The sequence below is a fragment of the Neopelma chrysocephalum genome, unplaced genomic scaffold, assembly GCF_003984885.1.
Source record: "Neopelma chrysocephalum unplaced genomic scaffold, ASM398488v2 Primary Assembly neopelma1_60, whole genome shotgun sequence".
Classification (NCBI taxonomy): Eukaryota; Metazoa; Chordata; class Aves; order Passeriformes; family Pipridae; genus Neopelma; species Neopelma chrysocephalum.
Genome location: NW_020897715.1, coordinates 674,789 through 696,378, shown reverse-complemented (window position 1 = coordinate 696,378; position 21,590 = coordinate 674,789). Strand labels below are relative to the sequence as shown.

At 37.4% G+C, this 21,590-nt stretch overlaps 1 protein-coding gene across 2 annotated transcripts in view; it reads right to left on the bottom strand.

Moving 5' to 3' along the window:
- Window positions 1-19,070, bottom strand: part of LOC113966595 — a 290,519-nt gene extending 271,449 nt beyond the window's left edge. For both annotated transcript variants that reach the window (XM_027681488.1, XM_027681491.1), the window contains exons 1-2: window positions 18,910-19,070; window positions 18,376-18,666 (exon numbers count right to left, since the gene is read on the bottom strand). The gene's annotated coding sequence lies outside the window, so the exon portion shown is untranslated. The remainder of the gene's footprint in view (window positions 1-18,375; window positions 18,667-18,909) is intronic.
- Window positions 19,071-21,590: the final 2,520 nt, after the last annotated feature.

The window sequence follows — 21,590 nt, the reverse complement described above, 5'->3', positions numbered from 1 at the left end:
TATTGTGTCCCTTCCTTGCTGCTCTGAGGACCTCGAACTCCACCGTTTCATGGTCACTGCAGCCCAGGCTGCCCCTGAGCTTCACATTTCCCACCAGCCCCTCCTTGTTGGTGAGCACAGGGTCCAGGGTAGCACCACTCTTTGTTGACTCTTCTACCACTTTTAGAAGGAAGCTGTCATCAGCACATTCCAGGAACCTCCTGCATTGCTTACGTTGTCCCTCCAACAGATATTGGGGTGGTTGAAGTCCCCCACGAGGACCAGGGCTCGTGAACACGAGGCTGCTCCTCTCTGTCTATAAAGAGCCTCATCCACGCAGTTTTCCTGGTAAGGTGGCCTGTAGCAGACTCCACTACAATGTTACCTGTCCCTGACCTCCCACTAATCCTCACCCATAAACTCTCAGTCATCTCCTCATCCATCCCTGAGCACAGCTCCACGCACTCCAGCTGGTCATTGACCCAAAGGGCGACACCCCCTCCTTTTCTGCCCTGCTTGTCCTTCCTAAAAAGCTTGTGTCCTTCCTAAAAAGCTTGTATTCTTCCATTCCAACACTCCAGGCATAAGAGCCATTCCACTACATCTCCATGATGCCAATAAGATCACAGCCCTGCAGGCATGTGCAGGTCTCTAACTCCTCTTGTTTATTCCCCATGCTGCCTGCATTTGCATAGAGGCATTTAAGTGTTCATACATATTCATACAGGTTTCCTTAATGACAGCTTGACTTTTCTGACCACATCAGTTTTCTGTCTCTGCATCTGACTGAGAACTCCTTTTAGAATGAAAGACATTTGTCTCCTGTGTTGTCTTTGTGAACTTCTCATTAAACCAATAGAACATTTCCACCACAGGAAAAATGAGACAGAGTTGGCAGCTCAGGAACATTAAATCTTGATGAATACTGTTTAGAGAAAAGCTTCTTTGAATAATTAATTAAATACCCTTTGGGATACAAGGAGTAGTTGCATCTCTACCCAATTTTTTGTTGCATGGGAGTGGCAGCTAGTAATACATTGGACAATTAGTTATTTTTTTATCATGTGATAAGACCAGTCAGAAGGTCATCCAACAAAGAAAGACTAGAATTTCTAAAGTGAGGCTTAGTGATGGTTTGCTTTTTCTGAAAAAGAGAGGAGAAGGATTATGACTGGAGAAACTACATTCCAGAAGACACTGGCAAAGAGAAATGAAGACTTCTAAGTGCAATAATCAACTCTGGCTTTTTCACTGAGATGTGTCATGAAATGAGGCAAGGAAATACACTACTTTAGTCTATTCCTTACACTGTTTAAAATAACAATGATTTCTTCTGGAACAAAGACTTCATGCCTGTTAGTTTATGGTCCAGCCACATCAAACTAAGACAGTCCTGTAAGCCCAGTCAAGGGTTACCCAAGTGTTGTGAAGTGCCTCTGGAGTCTGCAAAAAGGTGAAAGGCTCACAGATCCTGATCTGAAAATTTGTCAGAGGAAGAAGAGGCCCAGCCATTGTAATCAAGGAAAACTTTAGAATGTAAGGATTCAGTTCGTTGAAAAGGTTTGGGTATTCAAAAGGGAGCTGTTATGAAATCATGTGATAAACACACACATACAAACCCTTCAATAATACTAAGGAAAAATCAAAGTAGGAGAGCTTAATTTCTCTTACTAACAACCTGTTAGGCAGGAAGATTACTATATGCCAGTAATAGACCCAACTTGATCATTAGAAGATTTTTTTTGTTTTGCATGTTATTTTTTCTTGGTGGACTACACACACTACCCTTGAAAAATTAAATTGCTTGTGGTTATTCTTTTTTTTTTTACTTTTTTCTTAAATAATAACTGTTTTGGAAATGTTACCAGTTCATTCGGCTTTTGGTTTTCATGACAGTTCTCCCAATGCATATTACTTGCATACATAATTAAAGAAGTCATGTCAAAACTCTTTTTCATAAATGCAGTGATTTCTGAGGACCTATCATACCCTCTAACATTTCATTTGCAAAACTTCATGATTATGCATAAACAGAAAGACTATAAATTAACTTGATTTTGTACCTCAAGAAGAAAATGGGAATCCTAAGTGGAGTAGGGTATATAATAACAAGGATAGCTGTAGGGCAGTCTGAACCTCAAGGGGAATACCTCCAGGCATATTAGTTATAGCCCCTTCCAGCACATGTTTAAGTCATTCTATCACCAGACTTGCATATAAAGTTGGATTTCTTTTCCCATAACGAATCCCCAGGACACCTGGCAAAACCAGCAACATTAACCCCATAGATTGAGCTAAAACTGCCACAGCTCTGGGAGAGATTTCTACATTACTATCAAATCTTAACAATAAAGGTCTGTATTTTTATCACTTTTATCAGTTTGCACCACAAATTAAATTCAGAACTAGAAAGGATGATAATCTCAGCACATATTTCAAGAGCTACTAAGGTGTTTTTCGAAAGAAAATCCAAGAAACCAAGAATTGTGCCAAAGGTTCTCAAAGAAACCAAAGTAAACTGAAAACACTCCTCCACCTCTGACAGAGCCTAAATCAAAGCCTCACACAGCCAGTAAGCATGGCAGAAGACAGCTAAACTTTGACCAAACCTGCCTTAGATTTAAAAGGGAACATTGCCTGTACAACTCTAATTATCAGTCCATCACACCTCTAAATAGCCACCATTAGCAGTGAAAGTTTTCAAGCAGCCAGTTAAACTTGAATGGCTGAGGGAGGTACAAGGCAGTTCGAGTCAGTGGAATGACATGTCTGCCTACGGGCACACACGAGAAGGGACAGAAGAATGAGATGTTCCGTTTTCCAAAAGTGTAAGAGATGACTACAACTGTCATAACAGGTTTTCCATAACGTATTCAACACGCTATGGATGTGAAGAGAAGGACAGCTTGTTTGATTTCAGTGATCATCAGCTGGATCCCCAGTTCAGAACAAACAGAGCGAGACCAATGCTGGAAGCATTCAAGAACGGGTATCGTGTTACCTTTCCAAGCTGAAGGCATTTATCTTTTGCTTTTTCAAATAGTGAGTGCTTTAACTTCTGCATGATACATCTGTAAAATCTTTGCCACACTACCCACCTACTTAAACATTTTCAAAGCATCTCATCTCACTATTCAAACCTGGAATCAAACATCCTCATTCCCTGAGTCCTTTGTTGCCACATAAGTGAGCCCAATCACCACAACAGTGGAATTACTTTTGTGTAAAGGCACTGTTCAAAGTGAGATGAAGTGGTGGAGTAAGGCCCTAACTTACAAAGCCTAATAATAAAAGCTGGGGATTTTTGTTGCCTGTACATTATAATTAATTAGGTACAGCAAATGAAAGAGGAGTTAAATAAACAGTTTTAGTGATAATATGTGCATTGTTTTACTTAATTGAGACCAGGAGTTTAATCTCTTATGTCTGCTTTGATCTCTTCATGCACCCTTTCATTGGTAAATATAAAAAATCTGTGACTCCGACAAACAAAAGTGAAATCAGTAATAAAAACCCATAATAGCAATTAAAACCAACTTTCGACCAAGCCAGGAAAGCCACGGTATCATTACAGACTATAGTGGTTGGATTCACAGAAAAGAAAAAGTAGATTCATTCTATGATTTCTATTTCGGAAAATAAATAGTACTTATTCAGTCTCTTATCTTGAGAAGAAAGGAAAAACTAAAAGCATTTTTGGTCTTAAGCCACTACTTTTATCTCCCTGCCTCTTCTATTCTTTTTAACAAGAGCAAAAAACAATAAGAGAGAGAAAGAGAAGTATTTTCCAAGGCATGACCTTCTATAACAAAACAAAGACTCCTCCAAATTACCAAATTGCCATCAATGTTGTAGACACCTCAAAGTTCCACAGTTTGCTTGCTAAATTATATTAACTGACAGTGATGGAAGAAGCACCTGTGGAACATAAGAAGGTAATTTTGTGCCCTCAGAGACAGAGAGTCCATGGGTGCTTTGCTGAAACATCCATTTTATTGCCAGCAATGTTTGCATGTCTCACACAAGGGAAAAGAGGGATGTTCTCTATATAAGAAAAATGTGTCTCCCTCCCATTTACCTCACCTGATTGCCAGCTTCTTTTCATGGTCTCAGCACTTTTTGCTCCTAAGTATGGAGAACAGATGCCAAAATCCCATAACAAGGAACTGCTTCTCACAAGATTTTTTGCAAAGTTCAGCACACTGAAGAAGGTTTTGACAAACCATTAACAGAGTGCAGAGGAACAGCTTCAAGGTAACAATCAGGTTCCAAAATCAAATTTCCATGCTTTAATTAGAGTCAGAGACTGTAGTGAAAACAGCAGAATCAGAGTCCATTAGGAAAGTTTATGACTAAATCAATGGAAACAACTTCCAAAACAATGTAAATTAATAATTTTACCAATTCCAACTCTGACACCATTACTTTGCTAGTAGTTCTGATTTCTGGTGAAAATTTTTCTTTTTAGCTCTTCCCAAACCCTTTTTCTACATTACTGAGTAATCATTTTCCTACCAAATCATGTTTCTTCATCCCAATCCTTTTCCCTTTTTTTTTTGCTGTACAACATAGGAGTGATCCATTCACAGAAAATTTCAAATACAAACAAACCACAAAAGATAAAGTCACAAAGTAGAAGCAGTAAAAGGTAAAGGTTTTATAGATATTTTTAGCTAGATGACATCTCTTGCTTCAATCTGCACTGCAAGAGAAAGCTGTGCTCATCTCCTGAACAGCAATCAGATCAAAAAATATTTGCTGCAGGAAGTTGAATTTACCTTTTGACCTCCGATCTCTTCTGTGAGCTTCACTCTCTTATATGAGAAACACAATTTGTTTTCACCACTCAAAAAGCTGCTACACAGTTATGTTGAACTTTCCAAAAGAAATTAAATGTAAGCATGAACACTGTGTTTTTCCAGGCCACTCCAACAGTAGAATGGGCAGAACAAGGAAGCCAGAAGTCAAAGTTCTTACATACAAATAACATTACCTCCACATACAGAAATCCTTTATTTTAATCCACAAGTCTACCTGTGACAGACCAATGTGTAGAAGAGGCCTTGGAGTTCAGTTGCTTTGCTACACTGGTTTACTCTGTACCTTCATAACTGAAACCACCTCACAAATAATTATAATGTGTTAACCATTATATATATTTTATATATAATTATTTGTGCTTCATCTGAAATGCTGCACAGCACTGAAAGAGAAATACTCTCCACTCTTTCTGAAGGAATATATCTCTTTCATTCTTAGTTCAAACTGAAGTACTTGCCATAAAGGTATTATGTGGCAGTAAATCTGCTATATTATCTGATCCAAAGATTTCTAATACGTGTTAGAAATCCCTTCACATTTTAATCTCTGGTAATATAATAGAACTGGACAAAACACACTCAATTTCAGCTGAAAAGATAAAAGCTGAAATAGAAAATGACAATTAAATAAATAAATGTATCTCTAGTAAAGATACACTTTACTTTGCCACCTGGTATCTCTAAAAAGGCCCCAATATTCTAATTTTGGCCAAAATTTCTCATAAAATGCAGAGAGCTTATTGAATAGAATTTTTTTTGTTTCTGTCTTTTTTTGAAAGAAAAAATCTGAGCAAGTCACTCATAGGTATTCCTAACTTTATTTTTTTTTGTTTTATTTTATAATTTTTCCACTAATTCTTGTAGCTCATCATAACAGAGGTTTGGGGGGGTTTTCAGTACATTTTTTTTTAGGTTTTTTTAAAAAGCTGTCTATAAATTCAGTTTTTTCTCTTGTGCCGGAAAGGGTCCTGAAAATTTCTAGGATTATTTCAAGGCCAGCATAGTGCAGGAAAATGCTGGTGCTAAAGATTTCAAGGACTGTGCTGACAGAAAACAGTTCAAGTCAGTGTACTGTACTACTGAGCAACTCAGGAAATGAAAACTAAGAAGTTCTTAGCATGACATAAAACACAGAGAGCATTCATGCCAAACATGACTCTGATTAGGTTTTTGTACCATACCCATGCAGGTGTTCACCTACTTTCCATTTGTCCCTGGTCTCTTGTCACAAGTCAAGTTTAAACCGTTTTTCTAGTCTATATTCACTAAATTAAAATAAACAAACTAACAAATCACAGAACTATTGACTGTGATTCCCCTAACAAAACACACTCATCCTATATCACCCAACAGAATTACTGCTTTTGGCAAATCTTCAATATCAGATCCTGCTTCTTTTGTATTTTTCTTAAATATTACTCAAGAACGTGAATATTATAATCAATAAAAAAACCCCTACATTACTTCAAATATCCTTCCTCAATATAATTTTTAATGTAAGAGCTAGATACAATATATTTCTATGCGTAACTATAAAAGTCTACATGGAGACACAGTTCTAGCACTGTTCACTGTTGGCTCTTATTCACCAACTATCCATAACAGTAAATTCAATAAGAACAAAACATAAATAAAGACAACACACAAGACAAGCAAAAAGCACAATCAAAACCAGTAATCTTCCTCTGATAGAAGGTAGCAATACCTGATGGTATCTCCAAAACGTATCTCTGAACAGGGAAACCCACCGGGGAACAGTTACCAAACTGCATTATCTTTGTAATAACACCAGAGAACTAAACTCTGTGAAAATCATTAATGCATTTAGGTGCTGCTATAAAGATTATACACAGCCATGAAGGAGCTGCGAAAATTAGCATCTCCTTTTTTTTTTTTTTTTCTAAATAGCACTTCCCAGCAGTCTCACAAGTGATATTGAAACCTCTTGTCTGATTGGGCAAGGCAAATTCAATAGCTGTTTTAGCAAAATGCACTGGTTTCTTCCTCCTAACAGATGTCTGTCAGGTATTGCTGTAATAAACAGTCACTGAACACATTTGACACTATCACAGAAATGGAACAACTTTTTCAACACTACACTGCAAAGCAGAGGGTTGACAAGGAGTGAGTTCAAAAAAGACTGAGGCAATCCCTGGAAGTGTGAAGGTCAGACTGGATGGGGCTCAACTTGGTCTAGTGGAAGGTGCCCCTGTCCATGGCAGGGGGGTTGGAACGAGATGATATTTAAGGTGCCTTCCAACCTAAACCATTCCATGATTCTACGATAATTCCTCTAAAGAATGTTTCATTTTCCAAGATCCCAAAAGCCCCTGAACTGGACAGAAAGGATGCAGAACAACTGACTCATGATTCTGAGAAGGAGGGGATGGAATGGATATTAATGAATACCAAATATATGTTATCTCTTTGAATAAATAGGAACACAAAGCTTATTCTTTATCATGCAAGTGTATTTTGTGCAGCCAATTGAAATCTTCTAAGTCCTTTAAAATGTTTTATTTACCTAAACCAGGAAACCACACCACTAGTACTAGAATTGAACTTTCATTTATTATTTCTTTAAAGATTCATAGGATTTTATCAGGATTTCTAGCATCTGGCCAAAAATGCAAAGTATAAACAATAGCTTAAACTGCCTATCAGGGTTAAGTAGTGAAAAACAAACATTAAGGTTGCCTATGCACCAAGGAATATTGCAGCTAAAAAGAGGGTAAGCTATAGAATCTGGAGGCATGAAAGAGAGTGAATCCTTGCAAGTTCAACATGTAGAAATAGCTCAACAGAAGTTAACTCAGGTAGTAGAGAAAACATCTAACACTGAGATTTGCATACTGGAAGAGGTTGCTGATGCTTCAGATAACCAGGTCAAAGACGTGAAAAAAAACCACCAAACCTTTTCAAACTGACTCGTGATACAAACTCTTCTTTCTCTCAAACATTTCCTCAGAGGCCACTCAAATAAACTGTTCCATATTAAGTAAGAAATTCACAGGACATCTGCCTACAGTAAATATGCTTCTTCCTGAGCTGACTTGCTGCCTATTGCTTACCAGGTGCACTTAGTTCTAGGATTCTACATAAATTTACATCATACAAGGTTTTATTTTCAAGGATTATCCCAGTGAAAAAGGAATCCAAGTATGCTCCTGTATTTCCTGGTTGGTGTTTCATTTTTTCACCAGTAAGTGAATTACCTCAACAAAACCAATCTGAAGAGTTACTTTAGCTCCCTTGAGAATCCATCTAATTCTCTTGCACTGGACGGAAAGGGCATGATCAAAGTGAAAATGCACGCTGAGAGACTTGCTGAAAATTATCCACCAAATAAAACAGCGAGGACAGAACCAATGGGCTGAACTGTTTTAAGTATAGTGGGAAATAAACTTGCTACTATCAAAGTTTAAAATAGAATGAGTACGAAACAGAGGGAGAGCAAATTGTCTAATTCACCAGGTGTACACAGAAGTTGGAAAAGAACTGATAAATGAATTATCTCAAGAGCTAAGTGCTTAAAAACCAGTTCTGTGTTTTCCATTCCCTCCTGTGAGTCTACCTTTCCCAAATATGCTAGAGGATGTGTTTGCTTATGGCTGGCTGCATTGTTTAAAGTGATGCTTTATATATATGCTTGTACCACCTTATAAGAGTTCACCTGACTGATACAGATCAGAAAATACAATATAAAAGTCGAGATGAACAGATAGATCTCTGACCATAGGTGATTCTGTATCCTTCAGCACAGTGAGTCAAACATCCTTGATTTACATGCTTCTACTTAGGTAATGTGTGATTAACTCTATTTAGAAAAAACTTTTGACGAGAGCAAAATACCACCACTTATAGAGGCAAGGTATTAACATTATTGTTTAGAAGAATCTACATGTTATTTTATGATGCTAATGTTGAACAACATGACAATGTCCATAAAGAAATAAAGTGGTATTTATCTACTGAAGCTGACAGAGTTTGCACTAACAATAAATAATAAGACTACTCTATGCTATTCTGATACATGCTGCACTGCATTGCTTTTGTTTCTTTTTCTTTTTGTCATTTAGTCAGGGTTTGTGTCTTCATGATTGTTGTGCAACAGTAGCTCCTAATTCTGATTAGGCCTCCAGTGCTCTGATTGTTATAATGAACATCAAGATCCAAATAACAGCTACATTGGTAGGAAGACATGAGGAGGTGAAAGTTATGAAGAAGTCTTAGAAAAATTTTAATAAGTCACATTAATAATAATCAATATAGGTAACAGGAACTGTGAAGTGAAATGAAATGAGAGAAAATGAATAATGAAGCTACCAGTCATGAGAGTGTAACTATAAGGGATATGAAGCAATTGGTTATGAGGTGCACAAAATTTGTACCCAGGTCTCTCTCGTGGACATATTTTAATGGAGACATACATTTCTGTATTACATAGACACTGCTGTAAAAGAAATGATGCTAAGCCAAAAAGGAGACTGAGCAGGTAAGTAAAGGAAGGAAAAAAATATTAGTCATTTATGCCATAATATTTCAGATATATATCAGAATAGCATAGGAAAAAACTACTGAGAGGCAGGTCTTTATTTAGTCAGCTAAGCAAAAATTTTTAGAAAAGACACTAAATAGTTCCAAATACATGCCAGAAAATGAATATGCATAATGAAATTATGTAACTATATCAAAATAATGGTTTGCATTCACATCAACATTCATGTTGATGTTGGCTCCAAAATTTGGATTGTGAGCAGAACCACACAGTGTCTTCAAAAAGAACTCGCAAAAATATTGCAAATGTAATTATTATAATTTTTTACAATGACATCATGTCAACTATTTAAAAAAATTTCCACAGAAGCATTAAGCTCCAGAATTTTCCAGGTCTCTGTGATCACTGTAACTTTCTAAAAATTATGGAAGCAACGCTTAGCACTTTGTTGCTTTTCAGTGACTTAAACGGAAATATATGTTGTTACAAAACACCAACAGATTGTCATTCCTTATATTCTTGTTTTCAGATTTAACTAGTGCTTGGGTGTTATTTACAATGTAAATATCTTTTTCCGCATGGCAATCATCATTATCATAGTCTTAATTCTATGTCCATATTTTGCAGGGTGAGAAACAAAAGGAAATAATTTCTGTTTTGTAGACCAATTAAAGCAGCTGGTTTAACAATGAGAGCTTTTACTAAAAATATGTATATTTACATGTACTTAGCCCATTCTGCTTGGACAGTAAATCTACATCATTTTCAGGATGTTGCATGTATTACAATGAATGATATGTTAATAACTTAGAGACTCAAATCATTATAACTGCCTCTCACAAAAAATCATAGACTAATTGAAGTAATCTACAGGAAACAGCCATAGAGCATAAATTTTGTGGGAGAAATTAATGGAAACCTAAGAAGCAGCTATTTCACACACACAGTGGTTGTTTCAAAGGTATTTGATGGGCAGGCTTTAGGTCAGGACAGCATCTTTCAGATAACAGAAAAACGAAATACAGCCGTACGCTCATAGAGCAGACTACTGAAAATTACCAAAATATCAAATTTTTACGTAGCAAGGTTTTTCACCATTTCAGATTTTCTTGTATTACCAAGGTGGTCAAAGTATAGCAGCTTCAGATTTTGATGTTGAATGGGACATTCCAAAAGGATTTAAAAATGCAGAAATATTTCAACTTTGCTGATAAATGGCAAGCACCTCTGAACATTCAAGAAACCAAAATATCTTGTTTCAGCTGACTACAGTGTTTCCACATGCTTTATTTCATGCACCATCAAAATTCCTCTATCTTTTTTATTATCACAATGTAACACCTGAAAAGAACAATTTAGTGGCTTGCTGTTTCCATTTTTGTACATAGACCATCTGCTCAACTGTATTTTGTCTATTATAGCGAAAGTCAATTTACTCCAAAAGACGGCACTGAGGAAAATTTAAATGGGGTCATACTTAGCACCTCAGGGAACCAAGTAATGCATGTACTAGAACACATCAGAGTCCAGTATCCTATCTCTGACAGTAAATGCCTAAGAGAAAAAAGTAAGGACACACAAACAGAAATACTTCCCTGCTGTAACTTCCTAGCCGGCAGCAATTCACATCTCAAGGATTTACTGAGTTAGAGGTAATACCAATGTGTTTAACAGCTCTCCATGGATTTTTCATCCAGACATTTGACTGAACACTCTTTGAATAAAGGTAATTTTTTGAACAAAGGTAATTTTTTGTCAGGAGTGTCCCGTGGTGAAGATTTCCATAGCACCATTTTGTGCGTGCGTGTATATGTGAAAATATCTCCTGTTTGTTTTAAGCACGAGTCATAAAGAAGAAAAGAAGCCCAACTATTCTGCTGATAACATGACATGCTAAAATGGAACCTGCTATGTACAGCTTTGTCAGTCCAACTCAGAAACAAACCTTTAATTAGGTAATTTTTTAATTTTTTTTGAGGTGACTTGACCTGCAGTGGAATATAATTTTTCCATTCCTTGCCTGTGTAAACTTGATAATTTTTGGTAACAAACATTACCCAAAGGTAGCTCAGATTTTACAGAACCAGTAATTTTCATTGCACAACCAGCACAATTATAAACCCCCAACATAATCTACCAGCTGCAAAACGTCACATATTCTGCACACTATATCAGATGGTTAAAAGTGAGCTACAGTGTGTTTTTCAGGACAGATCTTACACGTTTCCCTGGACTGAACACCACTCCTGGACCTTCCCTGGAAAGTCCAAAATGGTTTAAATATGTTTCTTATTGCCATTTGTTCTCTCTTCAAAGCCTGACAGCCCCATAATCTGTATCTCCTTTATGATGTATATAAAAGAATAATCCCCTAGATTCTTTAGTGTCTGGGCAGAGTTTAATCCTAAGGATGAAGCAGCTAATAACGGAACCAGTCAAGCCTTGCTTCCTTGCTACAACTCCATGTTAGAGGTCAGTCAAGCTCATATTGCTGCCTCAGCTCAAAGCTTCCTGTCCCTCTCAGAGTCCTCCAAACCAACAACAGATGAACAGATCTAGAGACAAAAAAACACCCATTTCTCTTTGCAGTGGACAAGAAGACTTGATTACATTTTGTGAGATACTGAGCAGGTTATGATCAGGGCATTTTTCTATCTATCTCCATACTACTTATTAAACTTATTTCCAGGCAAGAAAACACTCAACATCAAGGATTCAACTGGTGTAAAAATGCTTTCAATGTGTTTAGCAATAGATTCAGAAACAATGACATTGCACTCCTAGCCTTTTGCAGCACAGTTAAGTTCCCTGGTGATTCAGTTCCAGCTTTCTGCCCTCAGAGTTAAAGCCCTGCACTTACCTTTTCAGGTAAAATTCTGCACAAAATGTCTACTCTGCCAGAATAAGGACACTCCCAGTCAGTATGGGAAGTCTGTGCATGTCACATAAAGTAATTATTGAATATGGTCTCTCATGAAGAAAGTTCCTTTCCATTCCAGTCACTTTGATGATAGCTTGGAATTTTAAGAATGAGGGTTGGTTCTCAACTTTGAAGCTAATTTTGGCTCATATGGTTTTTGTGACCTTCTCTTTAGCCATTTTGGATATATATTGTACAATGTAGAGCCATCTGGTGAAACTGAATTTATCTCAACTACACCAGGGATCTATCTCAGCTAATTAGGCTACCTGCAAAGGTAAATTAGCTCATACCTTGCTAACAAAGCAAGTCTGTTTCCATTACCAAGGTAATTTGGTTCATGCTGCAGCTCATATCTAATCAGAACTGAACTATTCTTTCTATGTTACTCTGATTTACTTCTATCCCTTTTTATGATTATACGTTGCCTGAGATGATCAGAATATTCTTTAATAATTATATTGCAAATCTAAGGTGTTTTTTTTTTTAACTGTCTGTGTCATTAGGTCTCTTGGACTAGTTTATTCATGTTAAAAGAAATCCAACCCCCCCTCAATCCAGCCTTCTGACCCATGAATTTGGCAAAGATAGTTCTCTATATTAGCCCTTCAGAGACAGTTTTTATTTCTTCAAGAACTCAAATGAGGTCACAATCATAAGCTGTTATAAATCATGGTACTCTTCTATAATTTTCACTTCACTCAGTGTGATTTCTTTAATCTTTCTAAAGATAGTTCCCACAAATATTAAGTGATCACAAAGTATTAGTGCCTAATTTTATAACTGCTGGATAGTAACACAGAGCTCAGTTTCTCTCTGTGAAAACAATTGTCTTAAATTTATCAGGCTAAGGATTTTCTAATAGCAAGATGCTTTCTCCTTTTATAAATGCAGGAATAAGATGAAAAGTTATGGATGAATTAATAAAACATGCCTGTGTTCCAAAATTTTTCACTAAGGGCAATACAATGTTTAACACAGAAAATGAAAACAACTGTATGAAGAAATTAAAACACAACCTCAGAAGTCAGCAGTTTACTATCTTGCACATCAAAGCCCCTGTTTGATGGCCTTCAGGGTAACATAGTTCAACATCCACTGCTCAACTCCCTTCCCATTAGACACCAGTAAAATGAAGACATTTTAGTGCAGCATTTAGGTCAAGAAATAGCCCCTTTTTCAGTATCACCCCTTAAATTATTGTAGGACTGACCTTGAACACCTGATGACTCCTATATCTATGTTCACCATTTTTTCTATACTTGCTTCTGGAAAACAGTTTTTGGTCCCTTCCAGGCTTTTTCTCATACAGAGAATAGCCATCACACTCCATTTCCCACAACCTAATTTAAAGTGAGGAGAGCTAAAGTGTCACAGTAAAATAGCAACCGACCTTGTTTACCCAAGATCGTATTTTGATTCAGTATTAAAGTACCCCATAAATAAGCTCTTTCCTCCACAGTCTTAGACGAGTATGTATCTCAGTAATGGCTAAAACAAAACCAGGATCATAAAAAATCCTTACTCAGAGAACATTCATACGCCCAAGTGAAATGTGTATGTAGGTACTACTCTAGATTTTTAGACCAAACTCAGCAAGGCAGGCATTTCTCTACAGCTTTCTACCATTTTTACCCTTTTGTTGTTGACTAAAAAGGAAACAAGTGTATTTCATAGCTCAATATCCTTTGCCTTTAGGCAAACATACGCAGGGTATTTTAGTCTTGATTTACACCTGAGTATTAAAACCAACTTAATGTAGTAGGTTGCAAAAAAAAAAAAAAGAATGTACAGGGCTTTTAAGGCGTAACATTGTCATTGATTCCTTAGTGCATGTGCTGGATTTGGCTGGGGTGGAGGTTATTTCCTTCATGGTAGCAGGTATGAGACTGGGTTTTGGAAGTGTGCTGAACACAAGGTTGGTATCACAGGGATGTTGTTGTTATCACTGAGCAGTGCTTGCACAGAGCCGAGGCCTTTTCTGCCCCTCACACCTCCCCACCGGCGAGTGGGTTGGGGGTGCACGAGGAGTTGGGAGGGGACACAGCCAGGAGAGGTGACCCCAACTGACCAAAGGGACATCCCATAACACATGGTGTCATCATGTTCAGCCTATAAAGCTGGGGGAAGAAGGAGGAAGGGAAGGATGTTCAGAGTGATGACGTTTGTCAAGTCACCCTCACACGTGACGGGGCCCTGCTCTCCTGGGGATGGCCAAACACCTGCCTGCCACCACCTGGGAATGAGTGAATTAATTCCTTGGTTTGCTTTGCTTGTGCATGTGGGTTTTGATTCACCTATTAAACCATCTTTGTCTCAGCCACAAGTTTGCTCACTTTTACCCTTCTTATCCTCTACTTCATCCTGCTGGTGGGGGAGTGAGACACCAGCTGCATGGGGCTTGGCTGCTGGCTGGGGTTAAACAATGACAGTGTGTTTTCCTAGCATCGTCACCCTTAATTCTAATAACTGATTGAATGAAACTCTTTGTTTAAGTATTGACTATTTGAGGAAACAGGAATATTCTCTTAAAGATAAAAATCTAAATGCAGTAATTCACTATTAGTGTCACCTCTGCTGTCCAGTCTCATTGTTTTCATTATAAACAGTACAACTTGGAACTGCAAAAACTCGGGTGCTTATACACTAAGTAATGGCAGAAAACAACTTTTAGTATCTATACCCTCTTCATATAGCTGTCCTATTTGGAAGCATCAGCTATTGAAATAACAGGCTTTTGAAAGAAGAAATCCATGAAATGGACTTTTTGTTAGGACTTTCATCAGAAAGCAGAAATTCTAGCACAAAACAGAACCAAGTACAATGTGTTTATTCACAGAAGTAGAAAAGAAATATGTTATTTCCAGTGGCTGTTTTTGCTGGCTCATCCTTCAGAGTGATATAACTCTTCTTTTAAACAGGATGAACTATGACAAATGCCATTCTCTGCTTAGTCTGTTTTCACATGTCAGAGTTCAGCTGTCATAAAGGTGATTTGTCCTCCTGTGATCCATCAAATCATTATGTTCTTTTGTATTGTTTTTCCTATTGATCCCTATTATTGAAAACTTAATGACTGTATGGAGAATGTTCTGCAATGGAGCATCAATGGCCTATTAAGCTCTCTTCCTCCCTACTAGGTGGTGTGAATCAGGGATTAAGCCCCAATTACCAACCTGTTTGCCTTAACAGGCAATTTTATCTTATTTCCAGGCCACATTACTGGACTTCCCTTGTTTCTGTAAAGAATACCAATCTATTTTGTCAGTATTTTAAATATGACAGATATTCAGGTGTTAAGGTCATGTCTTCCCTCTAAGAAGATTCTTTTAAAGTCAGCCACCAGGTGAATGCTGTTGAACTGTCATTCTTTCAGTCTCAGAAGAATTTCTATTCCTAAATATTAGCACTTTTGACTATCAAATAGGTTATAGACCTCATTTCTGTCTTCCAGAAGGTAAAACAAGAGATGATGACAACAAGAAGACTCTTCCCTCTTTATACACCTCAATAGTACTGAAATAAACACAGCTTGTGTAGGATTAGTTACTACAGTTGCATTGACTTTCTTCAATCAGGAATATGTAAGCTCCAGGATGAGATAAACATGCAAAATCAGACCTCTTCTCTTTCTCCCCAAGACCTCCCTAAATCAAAAATAACAACTCTGTTATCATTAACAGGGATGGTCAAACAGTTTGTACATGACAAAAAATTCCACTCCTCTATATGCTTACACAAAAAGAATATTTTTAAAAATAAGATCTCAGGACATATTTTTTGGGGTGTTTAGGGATGACATTTATGTGAATGAAAGAAAATAGTAGGCCACTACATTGGCAGCAGTGTACATCCTAGAGATGAGAAAGTTGCACAGATCTGGGATTCCTCTTCATCTGCCCCCATGCAGGTCCTTTAACTCACCTCTGGATGCCCTACAGAGCTTTTACCAGCACACAGAACTCATGTTGTATGAATACAACTCATATTCTCAGATTCTGCATTTCTGGGATTTGCTACTTCATTGTGAAAAGGTCGTATTTTCTACACTCTTAGTCCCTTTCAATATCTGTTTATAATTCTCTACTAACTGATAACGCATCCTGTTGAATGCATCGAATAAGGTTAGATTCTCAACTTGGGAAACGCACCTTTAGTCCCAACTGACAACATCCCATCAGCATTCTAGTTAGGAAATTACCTTGTCAGCAAGGTAAACGTCACATTTTTAATACAGCACCAATCATCAGCTAAGCCAATAACATGAGTTGGAAAAAAATTAGCAAGAACCACAGAACAGCCACCAGCTTCTATTTTCTTCTCCTCTGCCTCTGTTAGCCACTCCAAATGTCCTCACAGCCTGGATTTCAGCACATGGCACATTCAACACACTTTTGATGAATTCCTGTAAATGTCCAGTTTTTCTGCTCCAGTATTCTCAAATATTCCTGCTTCCAAGAAAACCAAATTTATAACGTGAGGGGAGGCTGCATATTTCTGGCACAGGCAGTTGTGCAGATGTTATTCCTTAAGGAAGACTATCTTGATTGCCTCCGTGAATAATGGCTATGAGATGGCAAGGAGCCAACAGTTCTCTTATAGCAGAAGGTATAAAACCACTCTCCTACTGAAAGAAGGCCCCCAGTAGGATAATATATTATTACGCATGATTCAAATTACAGGATCTGCAGCAGGGGAGCTCGTGGCTGAATCAGGACAGCCGCACACAGAATACTGATGATGGGATGATGGAATGCATCATGCATTGAAAGAGCTATGGTTTAGTGTTTAAATCCTCTGTTTTTCAAAGTGGCTAGAAAGATCAATATATAACTGAAGCACCATAAACAAATTGTACATTATTGTGTGCGTGGAGGGGGAAGTTATCATGTTGTCACAAAAATTCTATTTCAGGCTACTTCCTTAAATAAAATTTTGCTTTACCAAAGACTTGACCTCTTGAAGCCCACTAGCAATAGATATAGCTTTAATTTAATAACACAATATTGAATTTGTCTCATATCTGAATCTGTTTCAGCTATTAGAATACTGAAGAGCAAAACCTTGCCTCATTAGATTATGCAGTCTGAAATCTCTGCATTCCACAGTATTCTAGGCTGGTCTTAAATTGTTCGCACAACAAATTACTTTACTCACAAAGAACTAAATCCAAATGTTCAACACAGTGTTGGCTTGCCCAAATGTTTTCCATTTATAATTGAACACATCTCAAGAAAATTTGCACGTTTATTATTAAAAAAAAAAAAGCCACACCAAACCTATTCCCTAATATTAAAAGCTGGCTAGATAATAGTTTTTCAATCTGAGATCTAATCTTTTCTGTGTAGATTAAGCACATTATAAGTAAAAATAGAAATAGGTAAACAAAAATTCTATATTTCGCTTTGCTGCAACATACCCTGAAGCAGTATGCAAGCTCTCCCTTGACTTCCTTTCATACTGGCTCTTGTATTCATTTATTCTCGTAAATAGATGCAAATCAGGTGCATTGTGTCGAGGTGGAAGGAAGGGGGTGAAATTTGTTCAGAAATGATCTCAGTTCTATTCATTAATAAAATGACATCTTGGCTGAAAGTGGTGAAGAATGAAATATAACAGTACTGAACTTCACTCAGTTGTAACAGATGCATGTAAGAACCTTTAGAGAAAGCCAGATATGTAAAACGGCCACAGCGAAATGATTTCTGAAGCATTAGAATAAGTAGTTAGACCGTGATGGCAGCTAAAGATGCAAACTCGATGCTGCAGCAACACCCTTTTTACCTTTCAAGACAGTTAAAGGTAATCTCTGGCTACAACTGGAGGAAGCAGTACCACATTAGGTAAGGACTACAAGGAGACAAACAGACATGAAAGAAAAATATATGCACAATATTAACAATAATAGACACTTTTAAAGGTTTTATGGGGCCAACAGAAAAAAAAATGGAACAATGCCCATGGTTACCTGCAGAGACAGCACATAGTTAAAAAAAAAATCAAGAAATTGTAGCCACCGTTTTGCATAGCGATTCAAATTATGCTGGCAGAATAATTAATGGAGGACCTAATCTCTGTGAGGGAAAAAAAAAAAAAGAAAAGAAAAAAGGATACGTTAAACAAAGTTCATTACTGCATGATGTAAATGAGTTTCTCACCAGTGATGTCACTGATTGGCTGGGATGTAGAGCTGGTTTCGAACAGTGCAGCATGGCCGGATTGGCTGCTAGCTCTTCTGGTTACTGCCTGCTTGGGCAGCGGTCGAACCAGACTCTTTCTGTCTCTCTTGTTGTCGTTTGAAGCAAATCTTGTTCAGCCCAGCTGTGTCTCCATAGTAGTGGCACCCTAAGAGAGTCTCCCTCCTGCTTCCCACAGCTCATCTGTAAGGCGGTCGCTGCTGTGAAATACCAGCCTTTGGCACGGAGCCCAGACTGCGTTGTTAGATCCGTCTATAATACAGAAAAGAATTTTTTTAAAGCAGTTCTTTCACTGAATTACATCCTAAGAAGGATTAATAAGCACTAAATTGCAACTGATTTGTGGACTTTTAAATTATGTAGCTAGCACTATTTCTGAAATAAAATATTATCTGACCTGCAATAGCACAGCATCATTGGCTTAGAAAGAAAAAAAAAAGAAAAGAAAGAATGAAAGAAAGGAAGAAAGAGAAGCAACAACTCTTCTTTGTTTACCTTGATTACAAAAAAATTAATTCTTCCTTTTTTCCCCTAGAATGGTAACTGATATCTTGGTGCTACGCAAGAATATTTTAAACTATCGCCAGTTTTCTATTTACATCCAAGTCATTATTTTCAGGTTAAGACAAGGGATCTTAATTAGCATTCTCTTTAACTATGCAAACTGAGACAGGGCATGAAAGAAAAATGCTGTATGGAAGAGACAGAGAGAGAGACAGAGACAGAGGAAGAAGAAAAAAAAAAATCTGTGCAGCTTTTACAGTTCAGCTGTCTGACCCCCTGCAAAAAGAATGCAGTCATATCAACTTTGCCAGACAATGGAGTACCTACAGGCTTTCCTCTAGACAAGTCCTTTATAACCAGTCAGTATTATGTGCTGCAGACAGTGGCCAATCGCTAAGCTGCTTTCTACAGCAGTGACACAATAGGTGCACTGGCCACACTGTCCTCCTAGCCCCTGACAGCGGTGCAGGTTCATTTTTTGTACACTGGAATACGCATATGTCTTTAATGTTCCCACTGCATGGGGAAAAAAAATAAATATCAGCCTAAGCTTGCTTTGTTTTGCTATAATTACATCAGCCTAATTACTGCAGCCGAGCCGCAGAGCCACTGCTCAGAGCGGCGCATAGGCATGCACGTCATATAAATATGCATGAGCACGCCTGCTTATTTAAATACAAAAATGCATCAGTTGCTGGTGGTGCCTTTTTGGTTTTGCTTTCTGCATGTCCTTCCTCCCCCCCACTCCCGCTCCAACACCCATTCCTGATAAACCAAGTGAGTTAAGGACGCCCAGCAAACACGGTCACCATTTTTTCTCCCTTTATTTATCCAAACTTTTATTCGTTCCGTTCTAATTGCAAGCATTGAGGAGGAACTAAAAAAAAAAAAATAAAAAAATTTCAGATGCAAATGAGTCTCAGTTAGTAAGGGGAAGGGTATTGCGGACCTAGGGCATTTTTCTCCCTTGTCACTACCCATCAGAGAAAGCGCCTGTAAATGAATCTGCGTGCACTCCATCATAGCCAGGCATCAGATGCCCAGCTCTTATTAAAGCCCGATGATCCCCCAGCATATGCACGCACCCAGCTTGTGTGTTTGGGTACTCTGTAATTACAGCAGCTCTTGTAACTGTACCTGAATCCCCTCGTATAGCCAAAAGATTAAATCATCACTATTCACGTATTAGACAGACATAATTGGGCACATTCTATAATGGGAATCGCCATGCTAATTTTTCTGATTTTATGCATGGGATTTACATATTCATGAAGAGAATAGCTGTTATGACCGCCGACAGAGCAACATGAAAAGAAAAGACACTATTCTCCAGCACACAGAGTATACAAAATCTAGGGGGAAAAGATGCAGCATATGGCGACAAGGAGAAGAAGTTGTTTGGCTTTCGAGGGTTATTTTCTTTCCTATTTATAAATTCTGGGTAGACAGCTTACAAAAGCATGTAAGTATTCTGATCACGAAGGCAAAGTAAATCTGTGTTATTAGTAATCATCCACTGGTAGCTGAAATAAAATCCTTTTCCAGTTGTTGCCCAATGTTCTGCAAGTTTTGCCTTTGCATTAGAGACCATTTTCAGTTTAAGGATGCTTCGGACGTATTCATCCAGGAGCGCACAAAAATACTAATGAATCAGAGAGGAGCGAAAATTCCGGTTGATACCTAAAAATCTTGATTTCATATTCTAATGCCTGCTCTGAATTAGGGAACTATACCTTTCCCAGGAAAGCTTGTGTTCCTCATTATCATAGGATTTTTTATCCAACTTATTAGAACCGCGTGTTTTCCAAACCCCATAAAACATATCCTCTGAGTGACTTTCAGGTTCTATTGTTTTTTAAAGAAAAAAAAAAGCCACTAGAGGAAAGATAATTCAGGCAATATCATAAACATAGAGCACAGTGATTTGTATAACAATTTCATATAAATAAACACATTATTCTTACTGTAACCTTGTCCCTTTTCTGCATTTAGTATAATAATTTCTTAAATGTTTGTTTATCTCTCTGGTAGCTATCACTCAAAACAGCCCAAGTTTTCTTATAACAGCCAGATAACATTACCTGCAGATGCAAGCTTTTCCCTACATTTTCCTACATTTGATAAAGCTAATGTTACAGATAGCAAGGTGAAAATATTTAGTTTTTGCAAGGAAAATTTTAATGCAATAGCCATGTTTGACAGGCCTTGTTGTATATCAGTTTTCACAAAATACTCTATTCAATATTCCTCAAAAGAACAAAAAAGAGGTGTTTTTTTTTAATTTACATTTGTATACTATATATTTCTTTGAATTGTAGCCCTTCAACACAGTCACGCAGTAACACTTTTGTAATGACAGAAATTATATATTACATTCTAAAAAATGCATTTAAAAGCTGATAAGATATCTTCTAAGATATCATTGTAAATTCAACTAACAATATTGAAATTATATTTAAAAATAAGCACAAGAAATTGCTTGTGAGGTTTTTTGTTTTTTGGGCTTCTTTAGAAAAAAACAAAGCAAAAAAAGTGGTAAAAATTATTTAAAGCCAGTAATATTACCTAAAGCATATTTCTCCACCCAGATCACTGTTACAGTCTCTGTCAAAAGAATAAGCTGTCAAATACCTTCTTTGTGTTTGTCTTTACCTAAAATTCAAACTCCAGTG